General features: G+C 38.0%; 1 pseudogene across 1 annotated transcript; it reads right to left on the bottom strand.

Annotated features, from left to right (window-relative positions):
• Positions 1-563: 563 nt before the first annotated feature.
• LOC143863543 (urease accessory protein F pseudogene) lies at positions 564-15,932 on the bottom strand (annotated as a pseudogene). Its single transcript, XR_013240897.1, has 4 exons — positions 14,704-15,932; positions 11,281-11,332; positions 9,148-9,263; positions 564-1,333 (listed from the first exon to the last, which is right to left on the bottom strand). The product of XR_013240897.1 is annotated as an urease accessory protein F pseudogene (transcript).
• Between the last annotated feature and the right edge of the window lie 1,573 nt (positions 15,933-17,505).

The following is a 17,505-nucleotide window of genomic DNA, read 5'->3' as shown; positions in this document are numbered from 1 at the left end:
CGAGAGAAGCAGATTGAACATTCTAATGGACTGTAAATAAGTTACAGGCTTCTAGCAACACCAACCAAACAATGAGGCAATTCAATCATGATATTGAGGCCGAAGAGAAATCATCAAGTTATTCCCAATGAATTGCAGTTAAACAATTAAACAGTTAAACCTGTTAGGGCCTTGAACAAAAACTGGAAACTAAGGGGCAGTTTGGATAAGCGGATTTTAGAATCTTGGATTTCCTCAAAATCATGGATGGGAGACAAGAGAAGAAAGAGACCGTCCGTTTTGCTTCTCTTTAGAATCTTGGATTTTAAGTAAGAAGTCCAGGTTTTAGAAATCTCTCCCTCATCCTGAGATTTCTAAAACCTGGAAACATAGGATGATCTCCTACGCTCTTGCTAACGGAGAGAGGGGCGAGAAATAAGAAAACAACGCCTCTTGTCTCCCATCTACGATTTTGAGGAAATCCAAGATTCTGAAATCCACATATCCAAACGTCCCCTAACAGAAGTACAAGATAGATTTTGGAATGCCTCTAGCTCCTATAGGAAAGAAATAAACAAGTCATGTATGCAACACATTTGTCTGGATTTCAAGAACAGAACAGTTTAGAAAACAAATACCCATGACAACCCTGTACTGTATCAAGCAAAGGAGCTGTCTGGCATGCTTCCTCAGCAGGACGGTCCATCCATTTCTGAACAATTTCTTCAGCAACAAAAGCAATCTGGTGCTGCAATACTGATGCACCGAGAGGTCCAACCAAATTCAGCCTCGTCGCTGCAGAAATAACATCTCTCATTGTCATGAACAAGTAAGCACGCTGAGTCGTCCCACAGTCAAACCCAAGACGTCCACATATAAGGCCAAAAATGGGTGCATGGTGGAAATAGACCTTCCCTGAACCTAATAATGTCTCTCTCATTTTCTTAAGAGATGGAACCTCCAAAAACACTGATGCAGCTACCCTCAAAAGTGCCGAGCCTTGTGAAATGGATGCCTTTCTACTTACTTCGTTTGTTAGTGTCGCCTCTAGCATTTTATCAAGTCTGGACCATGTTTCCATGTTAGGAGACTTGTTTGCACTAAATACAAAGGGAAGAAGTAGGCTTCCAGTGTTTTCCAACACATGGATCACATGGGTTTTAAGATCTTCTGGCCCTGTGATAATGCGAGCTTGGATGGCAGCCTCGAGACCATAAGAATGGGCAAATCCACCAGTGGGGAGAATGGAATCCAGCAGTTGCCATTGGGACCATTGTAGAAGGCGGTCTGGAGATGTAGGATGTCTACAAATTTTGCTCGATTCCAGCTCACACTCCATTGGAGATTGAATACTCTGATAACAAGAAAATGATGCATTGGTCAAAGGATCAAACAAACATGAATGGAAAAAGGAATAATGTTTAAAAAGGAAAAAGCCATACATCAAATTCAAAACATCCCCAAAACAATCCAGCACTAACTAATCCTAAATATAAAAAAATAACGTTTAAAAAGGAAAAAGCAACAGAAAAAAACAATATTGGAGGATCCATACGAATGGAAAGTGAAATATAGATTATAGGATATAATAGAAGTAGAATAAGACATGAAAAGCGGTTGTCCTAGATCTCAAGATTTTAGAAAAAGTACAAAATTGGGAAAGACAACACAGTTTCTAATCAAAACCTTAAGAAAGATCAATATAACTCCCAAGCTAATTCCCATTTAACATGTACACTGCAAGCTTGAAAATATGAGGAAAAGGCCTCATGGTTATCGAAACTGAAACAAAGGCAACTTCAGACCTAAGGCCCTGATTGGATTGCATTAATTATCTGGAAAAGTTTGGAAAGCAAAAAGATTCTTAAAATTTTCTACTTTTTAACTCACAAAAAAACATATAACTTGAACGAACCCTATTCAAACATATAACTTGAATGAAGCCTTCGATTTATGATCATATCTCACTAAATTAACCTTGATCATATTATTTTCCTCTAAATTATGGAAAAGAAAAAAAAATCCTAGGAAGACATTTTCCATCAGAAATGTTTTTCGTGAAATCCAAATAGAGCCTAAGTTGTTAGAGTAATTAGGTCAAGCAAGAGGTTGCTTGAAGCATTACACTCAAGGTATCTAATTTGGAATACCAAGTTTGTTGCCTCCAACCCTTATATATAGAGATACACCAGGGTTTTAATAGGTTAGTGGGCTCTAGCCCAAAAAGGCCCACTACACCGGTCCATTATCTTGTTGAGCTTATATTAGAACATACATGGGTTATATTATATACCCAACAATCTCTTCCTATGTTCTACATATAGCACAATCCAATAGATAGTTAATGTGATGTCCAAACAAAATTATTGAATCATCCATATCACCATATCACCATATCAATAAAGATCTGTAATCCAACTGAAAACAAGAATACTTTATGATTAACCAAGAGTTTGAGATACAATCTAAACTCAACCAAAGGTAGTTTCACATATAAGTGAACCCCACTGATCTTAGAAGAATTCATTCATGGGGTATGATTCTCATCGAGATCCAAAATAAAGTTCCACAAAAAAGTGAACTCGGTACATACTGAAATGAAAGCATAGTCTTTATGACTTTAGAAGATTTACTCATCAAGTAAGTCATCCTCATCAAAGTCCAAATCAAGACAAGCTCCTCCTTTTCGCCAATCCCTGTGAATTATAAAATATGGATTTCATAAAAATGAATCCAACCAATGTTATAAACATGAAAGTATCTAGTTCTACCTAAAGAAGAACTTAGTACAATTACATAATCCACGAAAGTATCCAGTTCTACCTGAAGAAGAACTTTCTAAAATTGCTGAAAAAGTATTAGTATCACTCTCACCATAAGAATCATTGTCAAGTTTCATTAAAGAACAAGACCTAAATAGCTTCTTTTGCAAAGAACCATTACTAATTGTCAAGTTTCAATAAAGAACAAGACCAAATAGTGTTTTTTGCAAAGAACCATTTCATGTTTCTTTTTGGAATGTCACAGTCATCTTATCCATATTTGAGTTAAGATGTATCATCAAGTTTGGAATGTACAACCTTTCCCAAAAAGGACATGTCATCAAATGTGGAATGACATACAACAACTGTAACCATCATTGAAACATATCAAGTGCCTATCTTGGCCAAGAGAGGGAGATTCGAAAATTTCAAAATAACATGGATGTAAGTTAAGACATGTCTACACGGTCTTTAACCCCATGGTCCCCATCTCCCCCACAATTTTGAATAGTCGATCTTTGGTCAGTCCCTTTTGTGAGAGCTTCGACCTATTATCCTTCGATTTCGTATCAATCAAAGTGACAATCCTGTGTTCTTGAGATAATTCAGCATATGGCCTGGTTCAGCCTAAGATGTCTCCTCTTACCATTAAAGAGTGAGTTCTTCACAACCATTTTTATAGCTTGATTATCACAGAACACACATAAGGAACTAATCCTTAACCCACTAAAGAACTTATCTTTAACCGGGTCAGTGGAATGCCATAACCATAATCAGATTCTTTATCCCTTAGCTTTCATCAATAGCTGACGTTAGAGCATAAAGTTCTGATTCCATAGCTGACAGAGCAATGCAAGTCTGTCTCTTCGACTTCCATGCAGCAGCAGCTCCACCCAAGATAAACACATAACTACTGGTAGACTTACCGACTCTTAATTCTGAGCCCCATGATTCATCAGAATATTCTTCCACGATAAGTGGATGGCCACCATAGTTTTGAGCATACTCTTGAGTACACGAAAGGTATCTCATCAGCCTTATAAGAGCATTTCTATGCTCATGGCCAGGATGACTAGTAAAACGACTCAGCATGCCAACTATAAAGGCTATGTCTGGCCTAGTGCAACACAAATCATACATGAGACTACCAATCAGTTTAGAATAATCTAACTGACTCACTCTGTCTCTTCCTTAGAGATCAGCTTCTTGGTATAATTAAAATGGTGTCTCAATCGGTTTGCACTCACTGCATCCTCAAAAGGAAAGTAGTTTTTCATATAATGCGCTAGGCCAAGGGTGATTTCTTGCCTTTCAAAAACTTACTTTCATACCAAGAATGATGTTAACAACACCCAGGTCTTTTCATGTCGAATTCTGTACCCAAGGTTAGTTTCACATTACTCATCACAAAGAGAGATTGGAAACAAGAATCAACATCGACATACAAGTAAATAATCATGACCTTATTCGACACAAAACGATAAGAAAGACATTTATCCGAGTAATTTGTCAGAAACCCAAAGCTCTTTACAAATTTGTCAAATTCTGATGTCACAATATAGGTGCTTGATTAAGACCAAAATAAACTTTGTATAATCACATACAAATATCTACTTACAGCCCATAGTCTTAGCCCTTTTTGGCAAATCGACTAGCTGCCAAGTTAGATTTTCTAACAGAGAGCTCATTTCATCATGAAAGGCTTCTGCCCACAATATAGAGTCCCTAGATCTCATCACGTCCTGATAGGATGATGGATCATTCTCCAATTGGTAGGTCACAAAGTCCTCACCAAATTCTTGGGTACTCTATCACATGGAGGAGCATATAGAGATTTAGGATGTGATTTGCAGTCAAAGCTGCCTCTCCCCAAATGCAACTAGGCATGTCAGCTGACATTAACATAGAGTTTAACACTTAAGTTAACGTCATGTTCTTACACTCAGCTATGCCATTTGATTGAGGCGAGAGATGAGCAGTAGTTTCATGGATTACGCCCTGAGAGGCACAGAATTCCTTCAACCCAGTCAATGTGTATCTTCTCTTTCTCTATCACTCCTAACACTCACACTTGTCAAATGTAATTGACATATATAATGGTATCTTATGAATATTAGTAAATTAGACCATTTTCTGATAGTACACATGTCCCAATCGGTTGTGTAACAACTTAGGAGCAATTAGCGATGAACTATCCTAACTAACAATCTCATTATCTAAACTCAAATCAAACATACCACCTATCAAATATGCACAATCAAAATAGTATGAGTTAACAATTAAAGTTACTCTACCACACATAAATGAATTCCATATGCCAGCATAGTCTAAAAGACTAATAGAAATTAAATTCTTTTGAAGAGCAAGAACTACTTTATCAATGTTTAAAGTTAGTATTTGTCCTGAAGAAAGGACCAAGTTCGCAGTACCAGTGTGAGTAATCTCTGCCTCTGCTCCACTAGCCACTGTAACAGTCTCTTTCGTGGCAACAAGTGGCTCCTGTATCTAACCACCAATCTGAAGAAGGACTGGCCTTACCGTTGCCCAACATAGCAACAAAACTCTTAGGCTCAATCTTACCCACCATCATATGAGCTTCCTTCTGTGGTGTGTCAGATTTAGACTGGTTAGGTAGCCTACAATCTGCCGCAAAGTGATCACATTTTCCACAGTTGTGGCACTTGCCCTTCTTTTTTTGGAAGATAGGCTTTTTAGCCTCCAACTTGGGATTGTCACTTTTAGGTGACTTGGATTTTCAAGGAAATTTCTTAGGATTTGTTACCGCGTTAGCAGCAGACTGTTGCTGTCTAACTATCTCCAAGTTATTCCTGGCTCGAGTCTCATTTTCGATTCGAATGAATCGTTTGAGATCATTCAGTCCCACTTGCACCTTTTTCCTATACATTTCATTTTTAAAAGAATGTCATTGAGATTCATCAACTTGTTCATTCGTGTCAGTAAAGGTACTCAAAACGGCGTAAAAACAATTCATATATTTTAGACCGAATTGAGTCTTTCACTTCCATGAATTAAACTCAGATCCACCAAAGGATTGAAGTTTGACTATCTCAAAGGGAATAATAGTCTTTTCCATTTTAGACTAACTATAAAAGTAAATATGGAAAGAGTGCACCTGATTTGTGTATCGCGAAAGCCGAAGCCAAATGAATGAACCAAATCACGTACCAAATCCAAATCCAACAGCCAAGGTGAAGCCCTTCAGCAACAGATAACCACCAAGGTAATAACCCAAACCCAACTGACAACTATTGGGATTTACAAGGGGTGAACCAAAGGATAAAGAAACAGCCAAGGCCAAACCCGAGGCATTTAGGCTCATGCAAGAACTGGTGGCGAACCAAACAAATACAAAAGAACCCAAACTGTCAACAAAACTGGTTGTAGAGAACTGGTCTAAAACCAGTTTCACAAACTGAACCAGTTGTAAAGTCTGAGAAAACTAGTTCAAAAAAAAAAAACCGGCCACAAATGCCGCGAAGGTAACCAGTTAGAAGCCGGCGGCTTGCATCAGAAGAGGATTCGTTTTCAAACAGCGTGAACCCGGTGCAAGAGAGAACCCGAACACGACAGCAAGAGAAGTCCGGCGAGAAAGAAAACTTGAACCCAACGAATTTGCACCAAGGGGATTCGTTTTCAAATTTGCACCAACAAAATCGGTACTAAATTGGCACCTTTGGTGTCAAATAAAAATAGCCAAGAAGATTTTGGCACCAGAAAAGCACCAACCAATGTCTGTGGATGAGAATCCCACGCCCAAACGAGATGTTTGTGGGATAGAAACCAGCCAAACAAGATCTGTGGGAGAATAATTCACGACCAAAATCGTGAGAGGAGAAAGCCACGACCAAATTATGAGAGGAGAAACCCAAACCGATTTCCACTTTCAATCCATTGTCGTGTGAAACCCCAACATGATCGGTTTCATAGAGAAGGCCCAAAATTTCTTGGTCAACAAGATTTATTCTACAAATAGGTTGTTCGGTCAACAGATATTGTTCACCACCAACAAAAGCCCTATGGCCAATGCAATTCCTGTGGGAGAAGAGAACCCACTTACAAAAAAAAAAGGTTTCAGCCAAAGAAAATCCACCTACCAAAGAGTATACTGTGGGTGAATAATACCACCCAGTTTTGAGACGAATGAAGAGAGAGAAGGTAAGGGCCAATTGTTTTCTTTAATTCACATATTGAACGTGAATAAACCCTTTTTGGCAAACAGATAATTGTTGCAAATCACCTCGTCAATTCGGTGTTTGTATCAACAGATCGTCAACGACGCAACAGATCGTCAACGACGAAGGATCTACGCACCAAAAAATCTCGGACAAAACAATAAACGTTTTGTTTCAACCAACAAGATAATTATCTGGTTGCTTCCTTGCTGGGAAGAAACCCACATTTTGTTTGGGAGAAGAAACCCACCAAAAATTCCAATGGCTGGAGAGAGAGAGGCAGACGTATTGTGCGTTCTTGGTGGGGAAGGAGAAATAACAAAAAACGTTAGAGAGATTGGCAGACGTCCTCTTTTTTGACTTATTCCAACGCGTGGAGAGAGGATGAATCGTTCCTTTTTCCTCTGGTTGATTCCAACGATGGTCCAGACATGAAATCCCACTTCAAAATTAACGATGGAATAAAATCAATTCAAGAAATAACGATTCTGTGGGAGAATAATCCCACGCCCAAAACCGATTGAGGGTTTGAGAACGAATTGGAAAATCACGCCCAAATCGAATTTTCGAGGGATAAAACCCACGCCCAAAACTAGGGTTTTTAAACCTAATGCTTTGAGACTGTTAGAGTAATTAGGTCAAGCAAGAGGTTGCTTGAAGCATTACACCCAAGGTATCTAATTTGGAATACCAAGTTTGTTGCCTCCAGACCCTATATATAGAGATACACTAGGGTTTTAATAGGTTAGTGGGCTCTGGCCCAAATAGGCCCACTACACCGGTCCATTATCTTGTTGGGCTTATATTAGAACATACATGGGTATATTATATACCCAACATAAGTGACAAGCTAAAGATCCAATAAAGCCTAAAAATTCAAACAGATTCTCCCAATTCTGAAACCTAGAAATCCTACATAGAGGGTCATAATCTGCTTAGCACTAGCAGCAAAAGAAAAACAACTGTAATCATAAATCACCATACTGTAAACAATCCAAGAAAGGAAACACACTACAAGAAAAGTGACATTCACCGACGGTCATGACCGTCGGTGTATATGCCAATGAATGTCGGTGTAACTTATACCGATGCTTTTAGTGAACATCGCTGATGCTACCGTGCCTAAAGGTATTTATCGACGTTTCTTGCAAACCGTCGGTGCTATCATTTATACCGGCGTTTATGAACGTCATTAAAAAACCAAAAAAAACGTTGGTGTTTGATATAATCACCGACGTTTTAAGTAAATCATTGGTGTATGTAAATTACATCGACGGTCAGGACCGTCATTAAAAGATCCACATGGCCTTTGGATACGTGTATTTACCAACGTTTTGTGAACGTCGGTAACTACGCCGACGCTCAAGACCATTGGTGTATAGCTCATTTAGCGACGTTTTGTGAGCGTCGGTGTATTCACCGACGGTTAGGGACCATCGGTGAATATCCCCATCCAGCGACGTTTTCTGAGCGTTGGTATAAACACCGACGCTAACAAGACCGTTGCTGAAAATGTATGGCCGTAGTATGATTGTTAGAATCACCGACGGTCTGACCGTCGGTAAATATAGATATAATTTTTTTTTAAATCCCTTTATTCTGAATGAGTCCATCATATTGGGATACAACCAGTAACAATGGCATTCAAACAACCTCATACTACAATGGCATTCAATCTCACTACAATGGGATACAATCTTATTATATAAACAACATGTAATACCTGTAATATGGGATACAATCTTTAGCTACAGGCATTCAAACAAAATCTTGAAAGTGAATTCACATAAAGAGTAGTGCCAGTGCATTCTTTGATATATACATGCATTCTTGCTCCAAAAAAATGGAAGTTTTATGAGCACACTGATGTGATTAAGAACATAATCTAAAGAGGAGTTCAAACAAAATTGTATGTCAGTTTGAGATCAAGATCCTTAGGTTCACTCTGATGAAACCTAGAGTTGTAGATTCTGTACTCTATCTCAGAAACCACAGGATCATGAAAGCCGAAATCAGCAACAGACAAATGGTCTTCAAATGATCTAAGAATCAAAAGTGAATACCTATGCGGCATAAAACATTTAACATTTGAACAAAAGTTCAATCCTCAATGCAGCACATTCCATGTCATTAGCCGCATCACATAATATCATGTTACATAGAACAAAGTAAATAAACAAGAAGAAAATGGTTAATATGACATAATAACTCACTTCAGTCCTCAATGTAGCAGAAGCAGTTTGATGTTCAGCCAGATCAACTATGACTTATTTCAATATCCTTCTGAAGGAGAGCCACAAAGCTTGAAAATCATGTGTAGCTATTGCACCTGATACATAAAAAACTGGTTACAATTATTCATCATTAGAAATATATGTATTATCAATGTTAAAAAGATAGTTGTTTCCACTAGTCAACGAGATACAATGCATCATAAATCTGGAAAGAACCATAATTAACCTCAATTTGCTAGGCAAAGATAAATGGATTTTGGTTTCATTTGCAAAATAGCAAACAATTAGAGGCAAATAAGTAGACTATCTATTATAACATGTAGTACAAGACAGTGATAAGTGGAAGTACACACCGGTGACATTCTTGCAAAATAATACAAATATGATGATCATTTCTTGAAACTATAGATGCAACTCTAAAACCAATTATTGGAGCCTACCAACCAAAATGCCACCCTACAAGCACATTCATTTTGAGATGGGGATAAACCTAAAGAAACTGATAAAATTCTTTCAAAACTAGTATTGTATAGTCATTGTAACCAATTAGATAGATGTCTGAGTGTATATGACCTCTATTCCTTCGAATGGGTGAAGGTTCCCTTGAGCTGTTCTCAAGTTGGAAATAAAATCATGATGCTTTCACTAATATTTGGGTGTCGAAACCTCAATTTGAAGGCCAAAAAGGACTTGTCAAGGGGCCTTCTTACTGTCATATTCAATATTACATCATTTTTCTGGACTTAGGAAGATGGTTTCTCAATAGAGAGAATAGTGATGCTAATCATTAAAAAAAGAAGTTCCGGGAACTATGCAAGTTCTGATATGAATTTAGAGATAAATGGTATTAAAGATATTGCCTCATGGCAGGTACTGTCAAAACCCAACCTGTCCTTGATATTAAAAATCCACATGCACAGCCAACCTAAAAAACAAAGAACGGCCACATGTGAGGGGGAGTGTCGAAGTACAAATGATTAGATAACACCAACTCCAACAGCTTAAGCTTTTGGAGTAATTGGTTGGTTCACAGCGATCAACATAACACAAGTTTTTCTAAGAATTTGATTGTTAGGATTGCTCCACATGGATATGCCTAATTTTCAAAATCAATGATCTATGTAACACAAAACCAACCCGCCGTGTGGCCCAAAGTTGAATGTTAGGATTGCTCTATTGATCTGCCAAGTTGGATCTCGATCATGTTAGGATTGCTCTATAGATCTCCTAAGAACTCTGGTATCTACACAAATTAGGAATGGCTCATGACTCATATGCCAGTTGGTCCAAATTGTAATAAAGAAAAGAAAATCAAATAAGACAACCTTGTACAAAATGCCTGAAGTTATAGGTGCCAATATGGCAATACCATAGTACTTAAACTAGAGACACTGCGAAGTATGAGCGGGACTTCTTGTCCCCTGCTGTAATCATTTTTATTAGTAATACAATTTCTGTTATCTATAAAAAAATAATAATGATATGAATGTTGATGAACTGATCTCAAACACAAAAAATTCAGAAGCATGCATAATGCCAATCATTGATTTTGCTACCATAGAAAAATCCATATCTTCAGATGCACTGGCCTTTCATTCGACCTTCAACTTTGATTGGAGAATTTAACATTGATAATGCCAATCATTGATTTTTCCACCGTATAAAAAATCAATATTCTTAGATAATTTAGTAGGATATCCATTTAGTGTGATGAAAACAAGCCAAGTAAATCATCAACTGGTTAAGAGAAATCAACTCACAATTAACTAAATATGCTTTTAAGAGAAATCAAACTGCTAGTGAATCACAAAGCCATTATAGTAAGTCTCTACTTCCGTGACATTCACGCCATACACATCTGTAAGACCAAGTATGGGACAAACACCAAGATAAGGAGTTCAGCTATAAGTTCTCGATATTATTTATGACAACGTCTGGATCGAGGAAAGATAGCACTAATATACTTTTTGAGGACGGTTTCACAAGCAAAGAACTTGTCAAAAGAACTAGGTGTTTATCTCTACACATTCTTAGGCAACACGGTCTTTTTAACTATTGAATCTCAATTTTCTAACAAAAAATGGTTCTATGCAAGTTCTGATATGAATTTACCTTGTAGGAAATTCTATCCAATCCTCCATTAGCAAAACTGATTGCAAACGAGCTGCGAAAGTAAAAACTCAATATTATCAATAGAGACGAAAAAAATTCAGGTCATACAATAACTCTAGACGTTCAGAATTATTGAGTCTCAGCCCTTGCCATCCAACGCATAATGCTCAAATGAAAGGGGTTCCTTTACAAGTTTAAACACATTCAGTTTGTTAATGGTAATAATTCTAAACCAAATGAATTACTAATGGAAGCCTGGAGCTATATTGAATGTAACAATCGTATTTTTCTTTTTTCCTCCTTAAACAATGAATACTGCTTGTCAACAAACCAACCAACCCAACCAATGAACCAACCAAGAACCAACCGAGAACCAACAACTAACTACAACCAACAAACACCAACCAAACACTAACCAATGACCAACAACAAGCCAACCAACGATGATCACAACCTGCATGTGCTTTATGGTCATGAACCCCAAAATTTAGCTGGAAAAAGTACAACCACTGTGTCGTTGAGTTGTCATCCAGATCAATAGAAGCCATCAGATGCCAAGTCCCACTAAATGTAGAGTTTGGAGAATTGTTTGTATTCTATAGATGAAGTGTTATTCTACTTTAATGCAGATATTGGGCTCATGAAGCAACATACTCTAGATAGTGTTTGGAATTCATCTTTGGGCTGAGTTGTCATATAAATGAGGAGCAGCTCTCAAAATCTACTAGAAATAATATCAAAATCTAAATGGGTTCCTTTGGTAAGTGAGATTCTAACCTGAATAAACAAATAAGCAAGTATCAGTATTCATCAATGAAATTGTTAGAGTCATCACCACAAGTGTATAACTGATGTATTGTAACTTGGGACTCCCTGTACTTCCACGTAGCCAGGTTCATGGTCACAACAGCCATCTTGTATATCTATACTACAGTACACACTTTGTGTGCTTATGCTTAGCATGTGATAATCAATCTCCACATCCACAACAATGGGAGAAATCACTAATATTGATGATCCATGATCATGATAATGTTGAAATAGTACTATGATACACCTGAAGAACCCATCATCCATCTCCGGCAGAGAACATCTCTAACTTCTAAGGATTAATAATCAAGCTTTTATTTTCGAATCCAACAAATACCAAAACTTCCAAAACTAATTAAACCTAAGAAATTACATTTAACACTCAGCCTTATTGCCAACTGAAAGCTGACATCTCCAACCCAATTCATTTAAAGCAACAATTTGTTAGAGAAATCTCCAATGCGGTATAAAGGATGTGTTGTGACTTGGGTATTCACTTGGGTATCCACAAACTGAAAATGTAAAAATAATCAACACTCGGACCCAAAAGAAACTATAACAAGGGCAGGGTAATCATGGTAAAAGATATGGGTAGGTGGAGGGCTGGTCAAAAGGAAAAGGGCAGCAAATACAAGTGTCTATGGGGTAGCTGATAATACAAGAATAATCTCACCGATCGTGTAGGCTCCGACCTTGAATCCTATAGAGAAGGAGATCCAAAGAGGAGCTTGAGCAACACCAGTAGCCACAATTCGTCAAAGAGTTGTACCTGCTACCGGTGATGAGTGAATTGGCAGGAATAGTGAAGGACAATGCGAGAAGGCAGTAGGGCGGCCAAGGTGATGAAGATGAAAGTGAAACTGCTATGGCAACTAGCAAATCAAGTATGGAAAAAATCAAACAACTATTAGATTAACTAAGCAACTAACAAGTTGGTCACAACATGAAACCTATCGTGAGTCTGGCCCCCAAACTATGGAATCACATCCATGCAAACTGCATAACAGAAATGTATGTAAACTTCATAATTGAGTTTCGAGAAGAAATTGATAAGAAGGTGACGTCTTTTGCTTACACCTGACATATTAAGTGCAAAACTCATGGATTTGAGGGTTTTGGGAAAGAGAAGCACACTGAAATTTCTTTCTGCTACTAAGCTTTAATAAAGATGGGTATAGCGATTTTAGTAGCAAATAGGTGCACACAGTTTTGAAGAAATTGAGATAAGTCGAACTTAAGACTCATGAAATTGTGAAGTTTCATAATGTACCTGAAGCTTATAGGCATCCACAAATAAACTTGCCTCAAGGCAGAGAAGTACACCTATTCAAACTGATGCTTAAGCCTGAGCTAATATGAACTAAATAACTGAAAAGAATAACAGTTGCAGATTATAGCATGTAAAAAGAAAACAAGACCCGGAAAAAAAATATATCCGCAGATAGCCAACAGATAATTGAGCTCATGAATATTTAAATTCTTACAAGAAATTTGTATTTTTTTGGAGTAGATTATCAAATGAATCCTGGTGGAGCCAGTATTGGAAAATGAGGAGATCAAAATTGGGATGGGACCTAATGCAACACTGTATTGGACAATGAGCTACATCCTATTGAATGAATACTAAATATTAGGAGGGGATAATTGAAAGACACAAAAAATTTCACCAACTGCCTTGTGCAAAATAAAACAGATATGCCAAAGTAATATAATGATACTCTTTGATCTAGAGAGGTGTTATAAAAGAATTTCCAAGTGGAATTCTCTTTGAAACCCAAGGCATTAAATCAAATGTATCAAACAACACTACTTTGGCTTGTTTGACTTTGATTTCCTGAAGCTGGGAATTCATGTAATGCTCACATTTAAAAAAGGAATCCATGATTGTTGCTATATGAGAAGAACTGTCACCATGTGTATTAAGCTTCCTATGTTGTTGGCCGCGTTGAGACCAATTAGACAGACAAGCTACAATTGTCACAGATGGCTTCTTTGGAAACAATTTCTCTTTGTGATTGGACCTATCTGTTGTGAGACTTTTGAATTAGATTTGAAGAGATTTAATCCTCTCTTGTTCAGGCTAGTGAACTCTGGTTTCTAAATTTGTGTACTACTATTACTCTCAACTGAGAGCATAGTTTCCACCTATGAAATTGAGCCAAAGTGACTACAGGATACATCCAAAGAATTCGGGTATTGAGGGCATCAGCTGCACTTTGGGCTTGTGGAACTTGCAGTGCATTAAATTGGACCGAGCCAACAAATTTTGGGTGAAATACAGGTCTTGTAATCAAGAGCAGAACAGGGATGTTGAAGCTGGGTGGTTTGTCACAATATATCTAAATCTCAAATAGGAGGTTGGTTCTCCCAAAACCTATCCATTTCATTGAGGGTACAGACTTGACTTAATTGGGGAAGAATATCTTCAACCAAGAGCCCCTTCTTCTTAGTTTACACATTGGAACTTGTCCCATTTCAAATTAATGAGATAAAAATATTGATTTTATTAGCTGAAAAATGAGATGGAAATATAGATTTCGGACATGAATAAAAAAGAAAAAATCAGGGACAAATTAATGAAAATGGAGATGATAGAATGGTGGAGAACAATACCTTATGGTTGAGAAAGAAATCTGATCTTCTTTTTTGCAACCAACTTCTTCCTCTTCTATTCCTTTTAAAACCTAATCACTCTCCTCTCCAAAGACCCTAAATGCTCCTCCTCTCTTCTTCTCTTCTGGCAGTTTCTGAAATTCCCCAAACCCTCTTTCCTTCTTTTCCTCGAAACCCTAATCGGGCCCTACTTTTCCACAGATCAGAGAAAGAGGGAGAGCTGAGATGAGAAGAAGGGAAAGAGAAGATGGTGGTGGCCGTGGATTTCGATGGTGGGGGTGGTGGGATTTCATGGAGCCCTGATGCGTCTGGCCTGTATGTCAGCCGATCCTTCTTCTTCTCCTTCTCCCAACCTTTGAAAACAGGGGTTTTCACCGGGGAATTTTAGAAAGCGCGATTTAGTCTTTTTCGATTCACTGATGTTCCGGGAAAATGCTGGTGGTTCTTATATGCAGTGACGCCCATGATTGGCGCTTAATATCAAAGCAAATACACATTTAGTGACGTTTTTAAAATGTTGGTAAATAAATACGGTGTATTTTGGAGGCTTGGTAAGCTACTAGCGCACTCACCGTCGTTCTATTTTACAAACATCGGTGCATATATAGTATTAGGGACGTTTTTACCGAACGTTGGCAGGCTAATGTCGGTGAAAACTATTTTTCTTGTAGTGACATGACAAGAAAAGAATTTGAAGAATACAATTAAAGGATAACAGATTAGTATTCCGAAAAGAAAAATTAAAAATACCCTGAATCAGATCATAAACCCTAACTCCACCACTCTTTGGAGAATCAAATCCCACACCCCTGAGAAAACCTAGTTCTAATACTAATATCAGAGATCAGCTACAGAAGGCCAAAAAGAGAAGCATAAAAATAAAAACAAGTATTTGAAAAAGAGGAGCATAAAAGAAAATTGTAAACCAGAAACAATGAAATTGAAGAGAATTAAAGCCACAAACCCCAAATTCAAGCCCCAGATCATAAACTAAAAATCAATTGATCAACCAAGAAAAATATTTACCCTAGACCCAATAAATGAAGGAACCCAGAGCCATTGAACTATAATATCCTAATCGAGGGAATCACGTATAGATAGAGAGAGAAGGCGTGAGTTTCAGAAACACTAACCCTAGGCCAGATAGATAGAGAGAGATTAGAGATAGAGAGAGATTAGAGAGAGAGAGAGAGAACGAGCGATTTTTCCTAATCTGAGGCGGAGCCCATGGTTGAGGGCAGAGACCCGATCAAAGGACCCATTTTCTCTTTCTTCTAAGAATTCTCCCATTTTCTCTTCTTATTATCTCCCTCAAGATGATAAATTCGCACCCGTTGTAGGATTATTCGCACCACTTATTACTTTTTTTTTTTTGGTAGGCAAGCTGGACATTTATTACTTGATTTGGTGTCAAAAAGCTTTAAAGTTTGCCAGAGAGTGGTGTGAATTATCCTACAGGGAGTGTGAATTTATCATCTCCTGGATATCATATCATCAGAGAAAAAAGGGCAGAAGAAGATGACGTGGAAATATTCCACGAGGATGTGTTGACAATTCTCTGACGAACAAAGTGCGGTGAATGAAAGAACAGGAGAGAATAAGGACGTTGAGATCATGCGCGCGGGATTGTAAAGTTTTATCTTACGCACCTCCACAACGGGAAAAGAAGGATGTGGAGATGCAAGGCGGACTCTGATTGATCTGAGCCGTCGCCTTGTTTCGGATTTCTATCTGTCTTTGGTTCTAACATCCAATTATTTGGCAGTCATAAATTTACCCCCTTGTAGGATAAATTCACCCTCTTTACTGGTTGTTAAGCCACAACACGAGAGGTAGTGTTAATTGTATTGAGAGTGTAGCGGTAGATGGTGTCGCCGTCCCATGAGGACTAGGGACATGTAAACCTGACTCATCTCTGGTGTTGGTGTCCCACAAGGACTAGGGACATGTAAACCACTCCTTTGATCGAGTCGTATTAAGCTAGAAATGATGACTCGGTTGCTTTAGGATGGTCCATTGGATTCTATCCAATTGGAACCCTATGCAACATATGGACCGTGTCTGCAAGCTAACATGACCATGATTTCCTTATGGGCAAGTGTGGAAGGATAGAGAATTTGTTGGGATTGATTCGCACTTACGTGTGTGGACTATTTTCCATCTGTAGAGAGGTAGGTTTCTCTATTTCGTGGTTTACACGGGTTATTCCAAGTACAGTTACATATACATGAACAGATCCATGTCGGAGACCTTGAAAAGTTCAAGGACATCAGAACGAAGTAGAGAAACAAGTTGGTAAGTTAAGGTTTTTCCTTGGTTGAAGGAAGAGAGAACCTTTCGGATGAATCCCGGGACTACTTACAAACAACTGGAATTTTCTCTCACTGGAGTCCTCTTTGTAGAGAGGGGAAGCCGGACCTTGTTGGACTTGGTTCGATGACGAGCTTCTCCTATGTACCAACATTTCTTTGGAGGCTACGCCTTATAAATGACACTCTAAGTTTTAAACCTAGTCTCAACTAAGGGTGTGTTTGGCGTACCGTTTGAAATAGCGTTTGAAACGTTGTTTTGCAAAACGGCATTTTGGTTCAAAATGGCATTTGAGGTATTGTGTGTTTGGTTGCAAATGCCCCAAACAGAGTTTTAGTGGTAAAATGACCAAAAAGGGCATTGTTTGGTTTGCCTCAATGTAACTCAACTACTCTCTTATTAGGCCCAATATTAAAAGGTCATTAGGATCTCATTCAAACACAATTAAAATTAAACATCATTGCCATAAATAGTTATACTATTATTGTTCAC

The sequence above is a fragment of the Tasmannia lanceolata genome, unplaced genomic scaffold, assembly GCF_043159265.1.
Source record: "Tasmannia lanceolata isolate RefF3 unplaced genomic scaffold, GAP_Taslan_0.1 ptg000044l, whole genome shotgun sequence".
NCBI lineage: Eukaryota > Viridiplantae > Streptophyta > Magnoliopsida > Canellales > Winteraceae > Tasmannia > Tasmannia lanceolata.
The sequence above is the reverse complement of the archived record's forward strand: the minus strand, read 5'-3'. Positions and strand labels throughout refer to the sequence as shown.